The sequence below is a fragment of the Vicugna pacos genome, chromosome 5, assembly GCF_048564905.1.
Source record: "Vicugna pacos chromosome 5, VicPac4, whole genome shotgun sequence".
In the NCBI taxonomy this organism is placed as follows: Eukaryota; Metazoa; Chordata; class Mammalia; order Artiodactyla; family Camelidae; genus Vicugna; species Vicugna pacos.
The window spans coordinates 56,914,704-56,934,160 of NC_132991.1; positions in this window are offsets into that span (position 1 = coordinate 56,914,704).

Consider the following 19,457-nt stretch of genomic DNA (forward strand, 5'->3'; position numbering starts at 1 on the left):
ATTACAAATGTAACCGATTGTTAAAAAGACTAATACAGCTATATAATTCAAAAGGAAGGAAGAGAAATGAAGATGTTACATATAGTTCTAACTCTGTATTTTGTAGGAAGTTACTGGGTTATATAGTTAATAAATTATGGAAAAGAGACATAAGAATTTACTTAGAGATACAGAGGCAGCGAAGAAAGTAATTGAAATAAAAATTGTTTAAAAGTGTTTGCCTCTGTAGTGCGGTCCTGAAATGGGGAAAGATGAAAGAAATGGTCATCACTTTTACTATAGCACTTAATCAGAGGTAATAATTTACACATATTATCTTGGTAATTTTTGAAGAGAAGTAATCCACTTATTGTCCAATAACCAAATGCATGCCAAGGAATTTAAGGTGGGGCAAAATATTTAAGCAAGCTTTTCTCTAAGCAATAGGCACAGTTTGGTCTTACAGTAATATAACTAAGAGGAATCAGTTACTCTTTGAATAACAAACAATCTGATAAAAACTGACTTTCCAATCCACTTCTGTCAGAAGGAGCCAGAAGATTTGAATAGCTGTTTCTCTTAACCAAGCTTGCCCATCCAGACACTCTGCTGCACAGAGCGTGTTACAGGAATGAAGATGGGAAAAAACATCGTTGGATTTTACAGTAAGGAGGGCACTGGTACAGCTCAGTGAGAGTTAAGTAGAGTGTTGGTATCAGAAGACAGATTGAAAAGATTTAAGGAATAACTGCAAGATAAAAAGCTGAGACAATATAGATTATCCTTAGAAGACTAAGGGAGGGGTCAAGGTAAACTGATACCCTTATTTTCTCTCAGGGCCTCAAGCATGTCAACGTGCCATTAATCCTTCTCTGCTCTTTATTCCTAACATCTTCCTATCACATTACCCTTCCTCTCAACTTCACTTGTTTCTCTTGACTCATCCTGCATGCTGCATGACTCATTTTAGATGTTACTTCCCCTCAGAATTCCTCCTGAGCTAACCTGGATATGATTGTCTTGCTGTGCATACACAGTGCCATATGCTTCCCCCATTCTAGGAATAATCATACCATATTTTAATTAGCTATTTAACTGTATGTCTCCCCTAGTTTAATCTAACATTCTTGAAGGCAGATCCCATGCCTATTCCATTATAGTCCCAGTCCACTAACAGTGCCTGGCACAATCAGTACTTACTAATGAATGGATTTTTCAAAAATTAGTAAGTGAGTAAATAAATGTATAAACGCATTGTTGAGAACTGTGGTTTGGGATTTTAGGAAGGCTGAGGGAGGTTGCTTACTTTGTTTCAGGAGGAGGAGGGTATTCAGAATACTATTTCAGGATGAGAATGAGAATATTTTTTAGTCAAAGACAAGCAGCCGAGAGAAAATAGAGATGCAACTTTTAGCTACTTAGTGGAGTGCTGCCCTAGAGAAATGATAATCAAACTTTAAGTGCATACAGATGACCCAGATACCATGTTAAAAATACAGATCTGATTCAGTAGGTCTGGGATGGTGCATGTGATCCTGTATTTCTAAAAAGCTCTCAAGTGATAACTGATGCTTGGTAGTATCACTCTCCTAAAGTCTGGGAACCAAACTTCAAGGAACACTGTGCTAAAAAAATATAGGAGAAGATGGATTCAAGGGAACAGCAATGAGTGTGTTTATACTAGCAAGGAAGAGACACAGACAGGTATTCAGATGGGTGAAGACAGGGAAACTTGAATGAGGAGAAAAGGGAAAAATAAAGTACTCTCATAGGATATTCTCAATTCCACAATAAGTAGGTGGAAGGTTACTTAATTATTAAAAATGGAGAGAGACCAGGACTTGCACAAAGAGGAAATAATGTTGGAAAACTGCTGCAGGGAAGGCGATATGGCAGTGGTTCTCAGTTTTTACTGCCCAATAAAATTTCCAGGGACTTTTCAAAAATTCCAATGTTTAGACCACACACCAGGCCAATTCGTCAGAATCTCTTGGGAGTGCCCCAGGTATCAATATTCTTTAGAGCTTCCAAGGATGAGAATTACTGTTATGAATTACCCAAGTCAGTTTGGCAGCTGCCAACAACTTGAAGCAGGTGGGAGTAATAGTTCTCTCCTAGAACCTCAATGGGTGGTTTGTTACCATGACAGTAAGTCTCAGACTGAAGTTTTCCATATTAATAAAAAGGTACAAAAATAGTTAAAATCATGTTAATGTAAGCTAGATGAAATCTCAGCTTTCTATCCTCTTAGGCACTCCAACTAGCATCGTGATTAAAAAAAAATTCAATTGTGGCAAATTCAACAGATATTTGCTGGTGAAATATGATCACCTAATGTGATCCTTTCCAGTTGGATCTAGAGAAAATCCTGTAGCCACATGAAGGGGACAAGTCTTCACAGAGCACTAGAACTAGGATGCTCCTCCACAGCTGTTTGCATGCTGAGCTTCCTAGATTTTGATAACCCTGTTAATGGATGCCTCTGCATTTTTTTCTGTATGCTTTTTTTTAAATTGAAGTATAGTCAATTTACAATGTTACATTAGTTCTAAGGGTACAACATAATGATTCAATATTTTTATAGATTATACTCCATTTAAAGTTAGTGTAAAATATTGGTTATATTCCCTGTGCTGTACTTTACATCCTTGTATCTTATTCTATGCCTAGTAGTCTGTACATCTTATCCTCCTTCCCCTATTTTGCCCCTCCCCTGCCCCTGTGCATTGTTTTTAACCAATCGCATATCTTGTACAACACTCATTTTGCCAATGAAAATTTATTTTTACCATTTCTTATGTTAATTAACAAATTCTCTACTGTACATTTAGATAACACTAACTGAGTGGCTTGTTCTACCTGGGGCTGAAGTGTGGCCCTTTGATTAAAGACTTTTAATGCTAATTAACAACCTTGAATTGTAAACAACTGCTTCTGGGACTTAAAATTTAAACAACACTTTCTAAAGTGTTGACTGAAGTTAATATCAGCAAAACATTCACGTTCTGTATCTATGTCAGGCGCGGGGGCTATTTGAGACTTTTTGGTTGTTATTACTACATAATTGATGAGTACTGAGTGAATAGGGGCCAGAGTTTCTAGATACACTGCAGGATATAGAAGAGGCTCTTACAAAAAAGAACTGGACACACTCAATTTCAAATTGCCTGTCAAATATTCTAATAAGTGAATATCTTATTTATACATATCTGAGACTAGACTTCATCTCTGCTTTACAGAAAAAAACATGATATATTTCTGCAACCTCTTAGTGAAGATTTAATTTTCCAGCTATGCAAGTGACTTGTGAGTTAGAAGTAATAGTTATTTTGTTCAAATCTTTATCAAGAATTGCTTGTAATTACAGAAAATCATGTCACCAATAACAACCTTACTTGTACTAGTTGAATCTATACAACATACAGTATCAGTCTGCATTTGTGGCTGTTTCAGTCACAGTAATATGAAACATTGGTGCAGTGTTATTTCTCTTCTCTGTTACAGCTATGTTTCATTTATGTTACTGTGATTTGATTTTTTAAAAATTCTGTGTGAAGTAGATCATATTATTTATGAATTTAATTTCATAAAAGTAAAGGGAGAGTTTTTAAATAGAGTTATGCACATGGTGAGAATTCAACAAAATACAGTGTGTGGTTTTAAAGTGGATTTAATCACATTGTTTTGTGATGTTTTCCATTAATGCTTATTAGTTGATCTATAAGCATAGTTGTTCCTGAAGATTATAGCAGAAAAAAAAAAAAGAGATGAGAATCACTTTGACTAAGTTTTTAAACTCATCTAACAAGATGAGGCAGTATATTAGATATAACAGGTGTGTGAATAATCAGAGAGAGAGAGAGAACAGTAAAGATTTTGTTCTCTGTCAAAACAAAAATTGCATCAGACAGTTAAACAGGTAAGGAAGACTTTATTCACAGCTATTGTGACAGGAGAGAGAGACTCACATGCCATATGAACTCAACTCCATTTAAGCAAGAGATGGGACAGTTTTGAGAAGCTGGGGTGGGGGATAAAAGATCTTTTGCATTTGCTAATTGGCCTTACCCAGAGGAAAAATAAACCTTCTCATGCCTTCATGATGGGAGTTAATTTTATGATTTAGAACAAGGAACCCACCCAAATTAGGCCCCTAACCACCCACAGGACTAGGAGTTAGAAGTGCTACCTCCCTTGTTTACATTTCATAGAGATGGCAACCAGGTCCTTGAGAAAGACATTCCTGGGTTGCAAAACTTTAAGGGGAGAGAAAGAATTTACAATTACAGCTTTTTCAAACAAAATGCTCTGAGACAAGAGAAGTCAAGGCCTAGAGTCAGGAAGACATTTGCCTAAAGTTTAGTTAAGCTGAGAGGAACAGTAAGACCATCTCGAGGTTAATCACCCTGAGAACCACAGGTCATTCCAGTGATGCTGCAGTTAGCTCCACAGTATTTAGAACTCTTTTTTCGGACGAGGACACAACTATATTTTGAATCACTGGTCTCGTTTTCTTGGTCTGATTCCTCTACTTGCTAAAATTTTAAGGATAAGACAATTCCCACAGAGGCTCTGTCAACTGGGAAGAAAGTAGTATGGGTGATAATGATGTACACATGAATGATAAATTCAGGTATGTCTGCCAGGAATTGTTATTGCACTATATATCTTTACACACAAGGTGGATATTGCATTTTATTGATATGTAAGATTGCCGCAAATGCTACAATTTTAGCATGATTTACCCTGTTAACATTAACAATGTGAACAATTATTTAAATAGCTAAGCAATAACATCAGTTTTCCTTTATAAAATTCAGACCCAAGAGGCAACGTGCACATTTTATATACTCTTTAAAACAGAGATACTTCTGCTATATTTCCAGCTAAGTTAGATTTTCATTTGTATAACTCTACTGGTAGAGCACTAAGGGCTTACTTCAGAAATATGCTTTGCATTTTTAAAGTACAAGAAAGTACTAAAAAAAAAAGCTCTCACTATCATCTCCGCTTGAAAATATCTGTTTATACAAGGCTTGAAGTTGAATAAAATGTTTTCTTATGAAACCATTAAGCAAGCATTCGTTTATCCCTAAGGAAAGACATAATTGGATCTGTGTAGACCTGGCTTTATAATAGATCTAGTATTTCTAAATTTGCAGATAAGTTCTATTAGAGTTTTTCCTAAGTGTATCCTAGAATAATAATTCCTAGACACCAATAATAAACATTTGAAAAAGATACTATGCTTTTTTTTTCTCTTTCTTATTACTTATTTACATCATCTATGCTTCATATTTGTCCCTAAGCAGTGGTTTAAACACAGTTCTTATAATACAGCACTTGAGAGCCAAAGTACCTTTTCTGAGTAAAGGAACAAAAAATGTACATTTTTCCCTTCCAAATTTTGGTTGCTAATCTGTCTTATTTGCCTCTTGAGTAGACATAATTCTGTAAGTTGCACCAGACTTTAAAGAAGCTCAATATACAAATTTAAAAGTTGTAAAGCACATAAATAAGATGATAACATTTATGCTATAAAAGAATCTATTGTGAAAAGCAACATCACCTGGTGCATTTGCAATTGAATTTCATCATTTTAAAAAATTCAATGTTTATTCACCCTAATTTCCCAAGAATAATAATTTTTTAAAAAGTTTAAAATGAGACAGATCACCTGTGGCGGATGGAAATGGGTATCTGAGTAGCTGAGTAGTGTGGGAATGAAAGTGACCCTTCAGCAACTCCAAGGGAGCCTGCTGGTGTGCAAAGCAGTAGATTTAGAGTCAGGTACACAGGGATCTGAATTTCAGGCCTGTTGTTTTTTGGCACATGTCTTCTTATTTGTTTCCTATTGGAAACAAAGAATGACTTGCTAGTGTCTTTCTTGTCTGTATTCAAATACCTGCATGCAAGTATTAAATTGCTCTTCACCTTTCTCTTAATGTTAAATACATCAGGAATTTGCATTGTTTAACTCTGTTCTTTTATAATCATTTTATAATTTTTGTCTATTTTATTTTGTTTCTTTTTCTTTTCTTTTAAGTTTCTCTTTAGCTTTGCAGTTCACGGATTCTTTGTTTGTTTGTTTTGAAGTGGTAATCACTTTTATTCAGATTTTTGAGAGCAATAGAAGAAGGGTGCATATCCATGTTTCCAAAGCTGAGACCTAAGACTGTTTCCAGAAGACTTTAAATAAGAAACTCTTCCTCAAAATACAAGGATCATCTGAATCATCTTAAACTAGCAATGAAAAAGTAAAATATAAATTTTAATTTAGAATTAAAGCAAATACTTCAGTATCACAAACACAATATTAAACTTGAAATACATGGCTAATTTAGAGTGAGTGTTTATTTGAAATAGTGGGCATAAAACTTTCAGGTCAGAAATGTGTAATCCAATAGGTCACCTTTAAACATATGTTTAGTAGCAACCACACGATTCTGATGTCTCCCTTGATCCAGGTCTATTTTCTCCATAAAACTTTCCAAAGATTCTACCTGTAGGATAAAGATGGCTTTTTTCTTCCTTGTATTTTCCAAATTTTCATCGTGTAATTATATTGAATCTGCCTCTTTATCCTATTTAGGTGACACCAACCAGAGGGTAGTAATAGAATCTTATTAACATTTTTTAAAATGTCCCCTTGTTTTGATTCTCCCCTCTTTGCAAGAATTCCATCTCCCCTAAGTTCTTCCCTGATAGTTTTTATTTTCTTTAGAAAAATGTCTCTTGTTTGCTCAACAAATATCCATCTTGGTTATTCCCTACTGTGTCTATGGTTTTTCATACCTCTGCTCTGTCTCTATGTGGTGTCTACTGCCAAAGCTATCAAGACTGGCACCAAAGGCAGCACTATCCATGTTGAAGGCACCAAGACCTGATGTCTATTTTCTATCCTAGATGAAAGCTACTCTGAATGGACATCATGCACTGCATCTGCAGCTCAAACATTACTCATCTGTTTTAAAAAACATAAGTAATGTTTTCAATGCCTTATGTAAAATATAAAGCAACTGACAATAGAGCTTTACTTTTTCTTTCATTGCAGCTTTTTCTCCCTGGAGTTAAGACATAAGTTCATGGATGTGGGCACAGCATAATCTAATGACAGCCTGTAGCTTTACCTCAAATCAGTCTTCTTCTGATACTGATGCAATATCTTTAAACCAAACTTATACTTCTTTACTCTTTTATTTTAGGCTGATATTTTTTCCCCAAAGGGATTTCTTTGTTCTTGAGTAGACAGATGTCCTGGGAGATTACTTTCTTTAATGTTACTTACCCTGCACAGTCCCTTCTGGAATAGGTTTGAAAAAGAGACAAATCCAAGTTCTATTCTGAGCTGTTTTGGGATGTGTATAAGCACCCTTCAGTAAAAAGACTTCTTAAGCTTCATAGACTACCGTTATTTATTGTTGATTGGCTGGTTTTGTTTTGTTCTCCCCCCCCCCAGGTAGACATAATAGCAGTTAGCAGAAAGAAAAGAAAAAGTACCCATTTCCCCATCACTAGGAGTTCTCAACCTGAAGTAGACTAAAGGGAATGCCAAATCTCCCATGGTGCACTACAAACAGAAAAGACCAAAGAACTTCACTCTCAAGGAAGCAAAGGACACCTCTCCCAAGGTTAAAATTAACCTCAAAACTGCAAAGACAATTTGGACTTATACTGTATACCTTTTTTCATGTTTTAATTATATCTATAGTTATAATACATTTTATACTTTATTATCTTCAACATTTTTATATTTTAGATAAGAGCATAAAATACAAAGTTACCATAAATAATGAAAATTAATAGACTTACTGGGTTACTTAAACTATTTAAATTTAGCAATATGCAAAAAACTTTGCTTCATGATAAAGATACCATAGATCCAGCCAAAGTATATGAAATTGATAGCATCTTACCCTACTATGCAGTAGATAAAAGTTATTCTCTGCCCTTGAATTATGGAAACTATTCCACCAATGCTGAAAGAAAAACTAACCTAATGAGTAGTTTTGTGGATGATTTACTTTTGGGTGACCAGTTCCTACTTTGGCTTTCTCCATTTACTTCATTTTACCTTTTAAAGTAGTCATTCATGAAAGGAAAAAATAAGTATCTTAAATATACATTATATCTAAAATTAAAAATACCCCACTAGAAACCAGTTCTGTTTGTTTTCCTTCCCCATCTCTGAACAATGTCCTGGACAGATACATAGCTCTCCATTTGATACAGGAGAATGGGGCACAAGAAGATGGTCGTGTCCCAGGTCTTGGACGAGTCCCTGGTACACACCCCACCAAATGAGGGTCCTTGGCTTTGCACAGGAAGGAATTCAAGAGTGAGCCATAGTTTTTTAAAAGTAGATTTATTCAGAGAAATGCACTCTCCATAGGCAGAGTGTGGGCCATCTCCAAAGGCAAGAGAGAGTGAGAGAGAGACCACGAAGTGTGGAGGGTGGTTAAAGTAAAAGTAGATCCACACATTCCATAGACAGCGTGTAGCCTGTCTCAGAAGGCAAGAGAGTGACAGAGTGACAACGAAGTGCAAGGTTGTTAGTTTTTATAATCTCAGTAACTTCATATGCTAACAAGGGGGGGGATTATTCCAACTACTTTGGGAACAGGGCTGGGATTCCCAGGAATTGGGCCATCACCCACTTTTGGACATTTTATGACATTTTGACATTTACACCTGGGGGAGTTCCATTTAGCATGCTAATGTATTATAATGAGCATATAATGAAGCTCAGGGTCTACTAAGTCTAATCTCCTGCCGTCTGGGGCCTCGGGATCTACTGGGAGTTGAATCTTCTGCCATCTTGGTAATAGTTGCTGGGTCTTTTTTTAATGGTTGTAACCCTGCCCCTTCCCTTCTGTCTCATATTCACTTGTGGGTATTAGAACTGTCTTTTTGTCATATATTAAAAAATCTTTCTCCAGTTTAATATAGACATTCCTTGGAGATATTGTGGGTTTGGTTCCAGACTAGTGTTATAAAGCAAATATCTCAATAAAGCTGATCATATGAATGTTTTGATTTCCCAGTGCATATAAATGTTATGTTTACACTATAAGTGTAACTATTATGTCTATTAAGTTTGCAATAGCATTATGTCTTAAGAAGCAATGTACATACCTGAATTTTAAAAATCTTACTAAAAATTTCTAAGTATCATCTGAGCCTTCAGTGAATCAAACTTTTTGCTGATGGAGGGTCTTGCCTCAGTGTTGATGGCTGCTGACCAGTCAGGTTGGTGGTTTCTGAAGGCTGGAGTATCTGTGTCAGTAAGACACAATAAGATAGCAATGAAATTTGCCACATTGATTGACTCTTCACAATGATTGTGATAGCATTTTAGCTTCAGAACTTCTTTCAAAATTGGAATCAGTTGTCTCAAAACCTGCTGCTGCTTTGTCAGCTAAGTTTATTTCATATTTTATATCCTTTGTTGTCATTTCAACAATCTTCCCATCTTTACCAGAAGTAGATTTCATCACAAAAAATCACTTTCTTTACTCATCCGTAAGAAGCAACTCCTCATTCATTAACATTCTATCATGAGATTGCAGCAATTCAGTTCCATCTTCAGACTCCACTTCTAATTCTAGTTTTCTTGCTGTTTCCACCATGTCTGCAATTACTTCTTCCATTGAAACCTTGAACTCCTCAAAGTCATCCATGAGGGTTGAAATCAACTTCTTCTGAATTATGGTTAATGTTAATATTTTGACCTCTTCCCGTGAATCACAAATGTTCTTAATGGCATCTAGAATGGTGAATTCTTTCCAAAAGGTTTTCAATTTACTTTGCCCAAAGCCATCAGAGGAATCACTGCCTATGGCAGGTATAGCCTTACAAAATATATTTCTTAAAGAATAAGATTGAAAGTCTGAATTGCTCCTTGATCCATGGGCTGGAGAATAAATGTGTTATGGAAGAGAGTTAGGGCCTTGCTCTGGATTGGGTGTTGGTTTAAGGAAATGCTGTGGCTGATCTGATCTTCCATCCAGACCACTCAAACTTTCTCCATATCAGGAAATAAGGCAATTTCACTTTTTTTATCATTCATGTGTTCACTGGAGTAGCACTTTTAATTTCCTTGAAGAATGTTTTCTTTGTAGTCACAGCTTGGCTAATTGATGCTAGAGACCTAGCTTTCAGCCTGTCTCAGCTTTTGACATGCCTTCCTCACTAAGCTTAATCACTTTTAGCTTTTGATTTAAAGTGAGTGACATGCTACTCTTCCTTTCACTTGACTATTTAGAGGCCATTGTAAGGTTCTTAATTGGCCTAATTTCAATATTGTTGTATCTCAGAATAAGAAGGCCCAAGAGGGAGAGAGATTGGGGAATGAGCGGTCAGTGAAGCAGTCAGAACCCATGCAACATTTATTGATTAAGTTCACCATCTTATATGGACTTGGTTCGTGGGACCCCAAAACAATTACAGCAGTAATATAAAAGATCACTAATCACAGATTACTGTAACAAATACACTAATAGTGAAAAAGTTTGAAATACTACAAGTGAGCAAATGCTGTTCAGAAAATGGCACCAATAGACTTTCTCAAGGCAGGATTGCCACAAACTTTCAATTTGTAAAAAAAAAATAAAAATAAAAAATACAACCCAGTATCCAAAAGGCAATAAAGCAAAGTGCAATAAAATGAGATGTGCCAGTATTAGCATCAAATCTAGCTCCTCTTGTAGGACACTTTCTTAGAATCCTTGAAGCATCTTCCTTTGTCAATCAGCTATTGTTGCATTATAAACTATCCCACAACTCAATGATTGAAAACAATAATAAATTACGATTTTTCTGAAGTCCATGGTTTGGCTTAGTTTGGAGTGGCTGAGTGGCTGAGTGACTCTGCTCCACCTATCTTTCATTCTCATGCTCCTTCCGGGATGAATGAACCAGCTGAAACATACTCTTTTTGTAGGCATGGCAGAGGCATAAGGGAGGATAGGCTACTGTTCAGGCATAATTCAAATCTATATTGTGTCACATCTGTTGTTATTTCAATAGTCAAAGCAAATTACATGGGCAAGCCCAACATCAATGGAGTAGATATTCATTCCATGGAAGTCTAATCTACCACACTGTCCCACATCCCTGCCCCACTCCTGTGGCACTACTCTCTGAATTAGGGTTGCAAATATTGAGATCTTACTGCCTTTCTTAGTCTTTTTGTGTCGCAGTTGCCACATTTCAGAGGCAGTCCTTTCCACAACCAGAGAAGTATCCTTTCAGAATGAATCTAGACTGAAACCTTCTGAACGGTCTTCATAGCCTGTAGGAAAAGTCAGCATTGTTGAGCCACCAAACTCTGGGAGCTATGGTCACTTCCACAATTACTGTGTCTATTTGCTCCATACTCAATGGCATGTCCACTGAGTTTTTTTGCCATTTGGTTTTCCAGGCAAGATGTAAGCATTATCTCTATGCCCTCCCCAAACTCCAGGGGACACAGATCAAAATTTTCCAACATTTTCTCATGTTTTGGCACCAGAGATTTTTGAATTCTTTTATGTAGCTCAACATAGCTAACTATTAGAGAAATGCATATCAAAACTACAATGAGGTATCACCTCACACTAGTCAGAATGGCCATCATTTAAAGTCTACAAATAATAAATGCTGGAGAGGGTATGGAGAAAAGGAACCATCCTACATTGTTGGTGGGAGTGTAAATTGGTGCAGCCATTATGGAGAACAGTATGGAGGTTCCTTAAAAAAATAAAAATAGAGTTACCATATGATCCAGCAATCCCATTTCTAGGCATATATCCATTAAAACTGTAACACCAAAAGATACATGCACCTCGTTCATAGCAGCACTATTTGCAACAGCCAAGACATAGATACAACCTAAATATATACATTTATATATGTGTACACACACACACACACACACACACACACACACACACACACACACACACACACAATGGAATATTACCCAGCCATAAAAAATGAAATGCCATATACGGCAATATGGATGGACCTAGAGATTATCATATTAAGTGAAGTAAGTCAGACAGAAAAACAAATACCACATGCTACCTCTTACATGTGGAATCTTAAAAAATGACACAAATGAACTTATTTACAAACTGGAAATAGACTCACAGACATAGACAACAAACTATGTTTACCAAAGGGGAAAGAGGTGTGGAGGGAAGGGATAAATTAGGAGTTTGGGATTAACATATACACATTACTACATATAAAATAGATAAACAACAAGGACCTACTTATAGCACAGGGAACTATATTAAATATCTTGTAATAGCCTATAATGGAAAAGAATCTGAAGAATATATATATTTATATGTATAATTGAATCACCTTGCTGTATGCTTGAAACTAACACGTTGTAAATCAACTCTACCTCAACAAGAACGAAAAAAAGAGTTACGTGCTTTGGGGAAACCTCCCATTAAGTTTCCAGTCCTTCATCTGTTTGTTATCACAGCACTGGGTGTCACTGAGAAGTAGGGCTAGAGAGGCAGAGTAGCAGAGTTCTAGAAGGCATTTGGAGGCAGAAAAAGACCTTTCATTTTGTCTAATGCTACTCCTAATAGATAGAACTATTCAGTATTTTTATTGTTGATATGTTAATGGTTGGAGAGTCTTGAAACTAGACACTTTTAAACACCATATATTTTCAAAATATGAGATGAGAATTCTTGTGCCTGGCTTCTCCTTCTAAGAAGCTGTGATAGTTTGGGCAAAGCTTTAGTATCTTACTGTTTTATTTATGCTTGTTTTACATCTACAGGGTGTGGTGAGCCTCAGATGATAGAGCACATGGAAAAGTGCTTCAAAACAGCAAAGTACTATGTGATAAATTGTTGCTATCACTGTAATTATTTCTGTCCTATATATTTAATTGAAATGCATGTTTTTAACTTCAGAGGTTAAGGAATTATAAAGCATTGCAGAATGCAGTACCTTGAACTTACTACTTTATACAGTGCTATGTAAGTAGATAATACCATTGTAACTTTCATTATTTTGAACTATTTGAACTTAATTTTATAGAAGAATCTCTTAGGACATGTTTTAGGTATTATGAGAATGATGTAACAATTTTCAAAGCACCTTGAGAATCTTGGAAAAATGAAGACAAAATTATTTTTATTGGAAGATATTATATTTTATATATAAATAAATATTGAATTATATTGAATTGGCTAATTCCTGATTAAAGATATGCCAACATTTTATATATACATATATAATAGTCATATTCATTACCACATGTATTTTAATCAAGATGTTGGCAATTAACTTTTTTTACAGGGGTCACCTGTGAAGAGAATAATTAGAATGGCTCAGTTTGACATGAAGAGTAGGTTTATTTTTACTTCCTTCAGTGTGGGCTCTGAGAGTAACACAAACACATAACTGTTGTTCCCTATGTTTCTTTCAAATTATTCTTATTCAATTTATAAAGAGTATAAATTAGTACATTTATGCAAGACCTAAGTATAGCTTATTTGTAATTAATTTTAGTATGTACGCATTACATAATAAATGTTACCATGTACTACACTAGTTCCCTAGGGCTGATTTAATAAAGTAACACACACTGTGTGGCTTCAAACAACAGAAATTTATTGACACAGTTCTGGAGACTAGAAGTCCAAAATCAAGGTGTTGACAGGGCCATGTTCCCTCTGAAACCTGGCGGGAATCCTTCCTTGCCTCTTTTTAGCTTCTGGTGGTTTGCCAGCAATCATTGGCATCCTTGGGCTTGTAGATGCATGACTCAAATCCTCCATCTTCACATCGTGTTTTCCCTGTGTCTTCTCATTGTCTTCTCCCTGTGTGTGTCTTTCTCTTTGTTCAAATTTCTCATTTTTATAAGGACATAAGTCATATGGAATTGAAGCCCATCCTAACAACCTTATTTTAACTTGATTACCACTATAAAAACACAGAACTCACAGAAGTAGAGTAAAAAAGTGACACCTAAAACTAGCACTATGTTATATATCAGTTATAATTGACTTTATGTGGAAAAAAATCTATTTCTACGTAAGGTAACATTCTGAACTACTAGGGGTAGGACTCCAACATATCTTTTTAGGGTGGACACAATTCAACTCATAATGTGTCCATTAGTTTTATTAAAATTTTATTTGGCAAGATAATGATAGCAAAGGCGATAAATATAATAAACCTGTAGACTGCAATAGAAAATTAAATGCCAATGAATATATTTATAACTCAGAATTCTCATAAAAGACTTGCTCTGTCATTCCATAAGCTGGAACTTCTAATGCAGTTTTTATTGGAATTGTATCATCTTGTGGACTTAATTTGAAAAAATTGATATCTTTGTGATATTAAATATCCCATCCATGAACACAGTATTGCTTTGCATATACTCAGGTATATTTTTATATTAAAGGTATCTTTCATAATGGTCTTCGTCACTTTTGTTTGATTAATTTCTAGAAAATTTGTACTTCCACTATAATTGGTAATGAGGCCTATAAATTTATATAGATTTATAACATATGCCCATAAATATCTGTCTCTCCCTCCATCCCCTTTCTCTTCTCTCCACATATGTTCACACACACACAAACATACATCTACATATTTTGAAGACATTATAGAGGGTATTATGCCTGTGTTGGGGCTTAGTGTGAGGATAGGTGTTAAGGGACAAATAATAAAACAAGAAAATGACTTTGCAAGACCTTTGATGTTGGTTTGCCTGTAAATGAATGGTGTGATTAATTGAACCTTGTACACTAAAGGGCAAATAATTAAATTGCTAAATCAATTGTCTCTTTATGGTTTGGACAACTTTTAGATGCTAAGAAAAAAATTTTATATCCAATGTAATAACAAGTACAGTGAAAGAATAACTTTCTTCTAATTGGATATGTTGAGATAGCCCTTTAAGATGAAACCACCAATAAATAACAAGAGCTTTAAAACTGAAAAGAAAACCGTTCTTCATTGAAGGAGCAGGAGGGGAGCTCTTCAATCCTCACTAGGAGGACTTGCTTTCAACTGGTCACTCTTGCAGGAGTCTAGTCAAAGAGCTTTGGGCAGGAACCACTCCTTCCAGAAAGGCCCACCAACCATTTTCTTTGCACAGGAGTCGTCTTGCCAGCAGTCTGCAGCAGTCCATTCACAAGCTATTCCTTTTTGCCCCAAAAGTTATAGCCCAGGTAGAAGAGAAAGTGACTCATATGAGTTCGGTGTGCTAGTTACTCGGACTTAAAAGCCTCTAGAGCCAATACTGCCTATAATATCCCCAATGGCATAGCTTCCAGATTGTCCATAGTGATGTGCCCAGCTTCAAAAATCACTGTAATTGGAGCAATGTCAAAAGACATCATCTCTTAGCAGATTACTGAAGAAACAAGAATAGAAAATAAATTGTGTCACATGGAGAAGGGAAAAATATTTGATAACCCTTCAACAGACAGTACAAAGTAAAACATAAGCAGCAAATGTTGCATTCAGGCCGAGGATAATTTATCTAATTCCCTCTGCTCTGCTTCTTGTCTTCTTATTACCTTTTTTTCCCCCTTCTTGTGCCTTCACTTTTAATTCTTAGACCATATTTACCCAAATGAGACCAGGATAGTCCTGCATGCATCATCCAGTTTGGCAGCTCTCACCTTAATGCTGACTCTGAGAACTGACACAATGAAGTCTCACTGCATAAAGCAATCTAATAATTAACTGAAGACATAAAAGGGATCTACCACCACAAATTCGCTTGCATAACTATTTAATTTGAAAAAAGAATACCAGGCAGTATAGCTCAAGCACTGCTTTGTTATTCCTTCAATTGGAGCATCGCTCTTTAAATACTTTCATATTCCTGTAAAGCCAGCTTTCTCTTCAGTTTCCACCTCACTGTCACACACACCTTCTTTTTAAGTCCCTTAGATCTGGCATCACTGCTGCTTCCTCTCTTCCTCGGAGTCTCTGCTTTTAACCAGTCACCACGTTTTGCCAATTCATACATTTTCTTCCACAGCCTTCCTTTATTTTGTATTCCCTCATGTCTCATTAGCCAAGGCTAATATATACATCATTTTTTCATTTCCAAGAAGCTGTGTGATGTGAAGAAGGGCTTCTGGATACTAGTGCAGAAATTTTAAAAGAGAAAGGTAAGAAAAGCACACCAATTTTATCCTATGGAAAAACCAAACTGCCTATCGTGACTCCTTTCAATGAGGTGCTGAAATTTTTGTCAGTGTGTTCACTCTTCCAGGTGTTCCCTCTGTAGTGTCCTGCACCCTCAGGGTCAGCAAGATATGCACACTGGAATTCTTTGCCATCAAAAGGATGAGTTACAATAAGTCATTGATATTCTGTTTCCTGTCTTGCATCATGACACCTAGAAGAATGTTAGTGTAGCTGAGGGACGTGACCCCCTGGTCCAGACTCAGATACTCAAACTCATGACCACGATGGTATCAACAGGCCTTAAGAATAACTTAGACTTCCTAGGCCAGGGACGATAACTAGCTAAAGTTAGAGCAGTGTCTTCTGAGTCATCTATATATCGCGATATTTTTATCTGGGGCCTTGGATTATTTAGTGATCGATAATGTATAGAACTATAATTGAAAATAAGAAAAACAAGAAAGAAAAAAGTTCTCCTTGACTTACCACTGAAAATCCAACCCAAGTTATACATTAACTCTTGTGTGAACATGATTTTTAAACTTCTGAACTGAAGATCATAAAATATTTTAATACACTTATTCTCAGGAGAGAAATAGAAGTAAAAGAAGGTAGAAATCAAGTAACTATGAGTTTTTCTGTTAAAGAGTAAGGTTTGCCCCAGAAATTACTTTCTTATATCTTTAACTCTTTAGTGAGCTCTTCAAGTTATTTTGCTTGATTGTTTTTATTGGAGCTAAGAACTTAAGTTATTTTATTTGCATTTTCTGATGAGACATTCAGTTGATACCTTTAAACTATAGAAATACAGTTTGATTTCTTTCAATTGTTTTCCTGACTTGCCATCTCCACTTGTCTATGTTATTTTTTCAGAAGTTGATCATTTTTTTCTTATAAAAAGCCACTTTTATTTGATGATTCCTCTGCTTCTAGACCAATTAATTTTCTGTTCATAAAGTCTCTCATTATGTTTCCCATTAAATATTCATTTTCCTACAGATCCTGCAATCTTTGCTTTGGGTTTTTTTTTAATCTGCTAAAAAATATTGTAATGAAAATTGCTAATCTCTATCCACAAAAACTAAAAAATAATCAGTTAACAGAACTTACTTATGAGGCACTCAGAGCATGAGCCCTCCATTTCTGAACTGAAGAGTGGTATACAATAAATTCACTTCATAAAATCATGACTTTATAGAAAATGCAATGCTGTTCCACATTTTCAGGTAATCATGGAAGCCTTGGCCCAGCAGAGATATTAACAGGTTCCACAGGGACTCATTCTGGGAGAAAAACAAGGCAGGGACTATGCAATTCCTCCACAGCCAGTTTCTCTCTGCATTTCTGAATGGCACCAACTCATGCTGGTGCTACAGATGTTATGAACAGAGGATGAGCATTTAAGTGCAGGGATCCCAGAGAGCACCTCTGTATTCACCGTGCTCTGTTTCCAGCCTGTGGAGTTCAGAACACAAGCTGGAAAACCAGCCAGAGGGAAGACTCCTCTCTCAGCAACCAGGAAATAGATGGAGAGAATTGTTATTTTATGAAAATTATTATGAAATATAAAAAAAAAGAGGTAGAAGGTTTTGTTTTTTTTTTTTTTTTAAGAATAAATGCAGACACAAACCTGGTATCCCAGGCTCTTGGAAAACAATAAAGCTCTATTTGCAGCACCAGGTTGAACTCACTTGCCATTTGTCCTTGAATTAGATTTTTAAAGCTTAGTATCATTCAGAAAACGGCCTTTCATTTCACAGGAAAAACGAGAAACCCAAGGTTAATATATCAGCCCCAGATAGCCCAGCTACTTGGAGACAGAATAGAAACAAAAAGCCAAACTTTCTGACTCCAAATCTAGGCCCTTTCTGCTCCATCTTACTCTTTAAAATGGGAAAATTGGGGAAATTTTTCTCCGGACTGAATTCCTATCTTTGCAAAAGATTAATTCCTCACCCGCTACCTAAACTCAAGTTTAGATCCTTACTATGTTGATTAAGAGCTAATGACTGACATTATACTGACCTCTTCTCTTTTCTAACAGCCCATGCAGTCATCACCCCCATTACATGTTCTTTCTTTTTCTCTGTGACTTCATTTTAAAATCCCCTTCTCTGCCCCTGCATCACCTCTTTGTTGTCCCTTGAACACTCCAGGCATGTTCACACCCCAGGGATTTGCACTTACTCTCCTCTGAGTGGGAAATGTTATTCCTCCAGATACTTGCATGGCTCAGTCCCTTCCTACCTTCATGTTTCTGCACAAACATCACCTTATTAATGAGGACTGTCTTCACCATATTATGTAAAGCAGACTCACTCCAACCTGAAGACTCCCTATCTCTCTTCTGTGCTTTCTTTTTCTCAGTAACCCTGATCACTTTGTGACATGCTATGTTTTGCGTATTTATTTGTTGATTGTCCGAGTCACTAGAAATACAACTTCTTTGAGGGTATATTTTTGCTTGTTTCGTGTACTACTGTATGCCCAGAACCTAGAACAGTGCTTGATATAGTATGTGCTCAATAAATATTTATGGGGTGAATTAATTAATACATAGTGCCTCTCCCCAAGGTGCCTACTTCTCCAGTTTTCTTCACCACTCAACATAGATCACCACTGCTTTTTATTTAGGACTCTTAAGCTTTCCAGATATATAGAGATAGAGAAGATGAAAACTTGAGATTAGCTAAGTCACTAAGGAGAAAAGACAAAAGACAAAAAAGCAATAGGTCTTTGTTGGACATGTATACATCAAGGGAAATGAAACATATAGGGCAAATGTAGTGATGAGCCTGCTCTCTCTTTGTCTTGCTCCCAATAGTATGAAGTTAGATCCTTTCTTAGAACCCCTACGACTAGTTAAATAAACATCTATCTTACCAGTTATTACACCATGCCTTATATATTTGTAAATGTTGGCCTCTCTAGCCAGATTATGAGACTCTTAAGTCAAAGATGGTGTCACACCTTTGTTTCCTCAGGATAGTGACTTATACATAGTAGATGTTAGAAAATGTTTACTTAGTTGACTTGAATTAAACATTACAGAGAAAGTAGCACAAGGAGAACTCCATGAAGCCTTGTATCTCTGGATTCCCAGTGCTCAGAGCAATGTTGGCAGATAGGAAGAAGTCAATAAATTTGGAATGAATGAAAAATAATTAATAAGGAGACAGAGATGGGAAAAGGCAAAAATTCAGAGTAAAGGGAAGATTGGTAAAGTGATTCATGCCAAAAGATGAGGGGAAAAAAATGTTAAAGCCTAAGGTAAAAAGAGACAGAGAAAGAAACTGAAAGAAACTGAA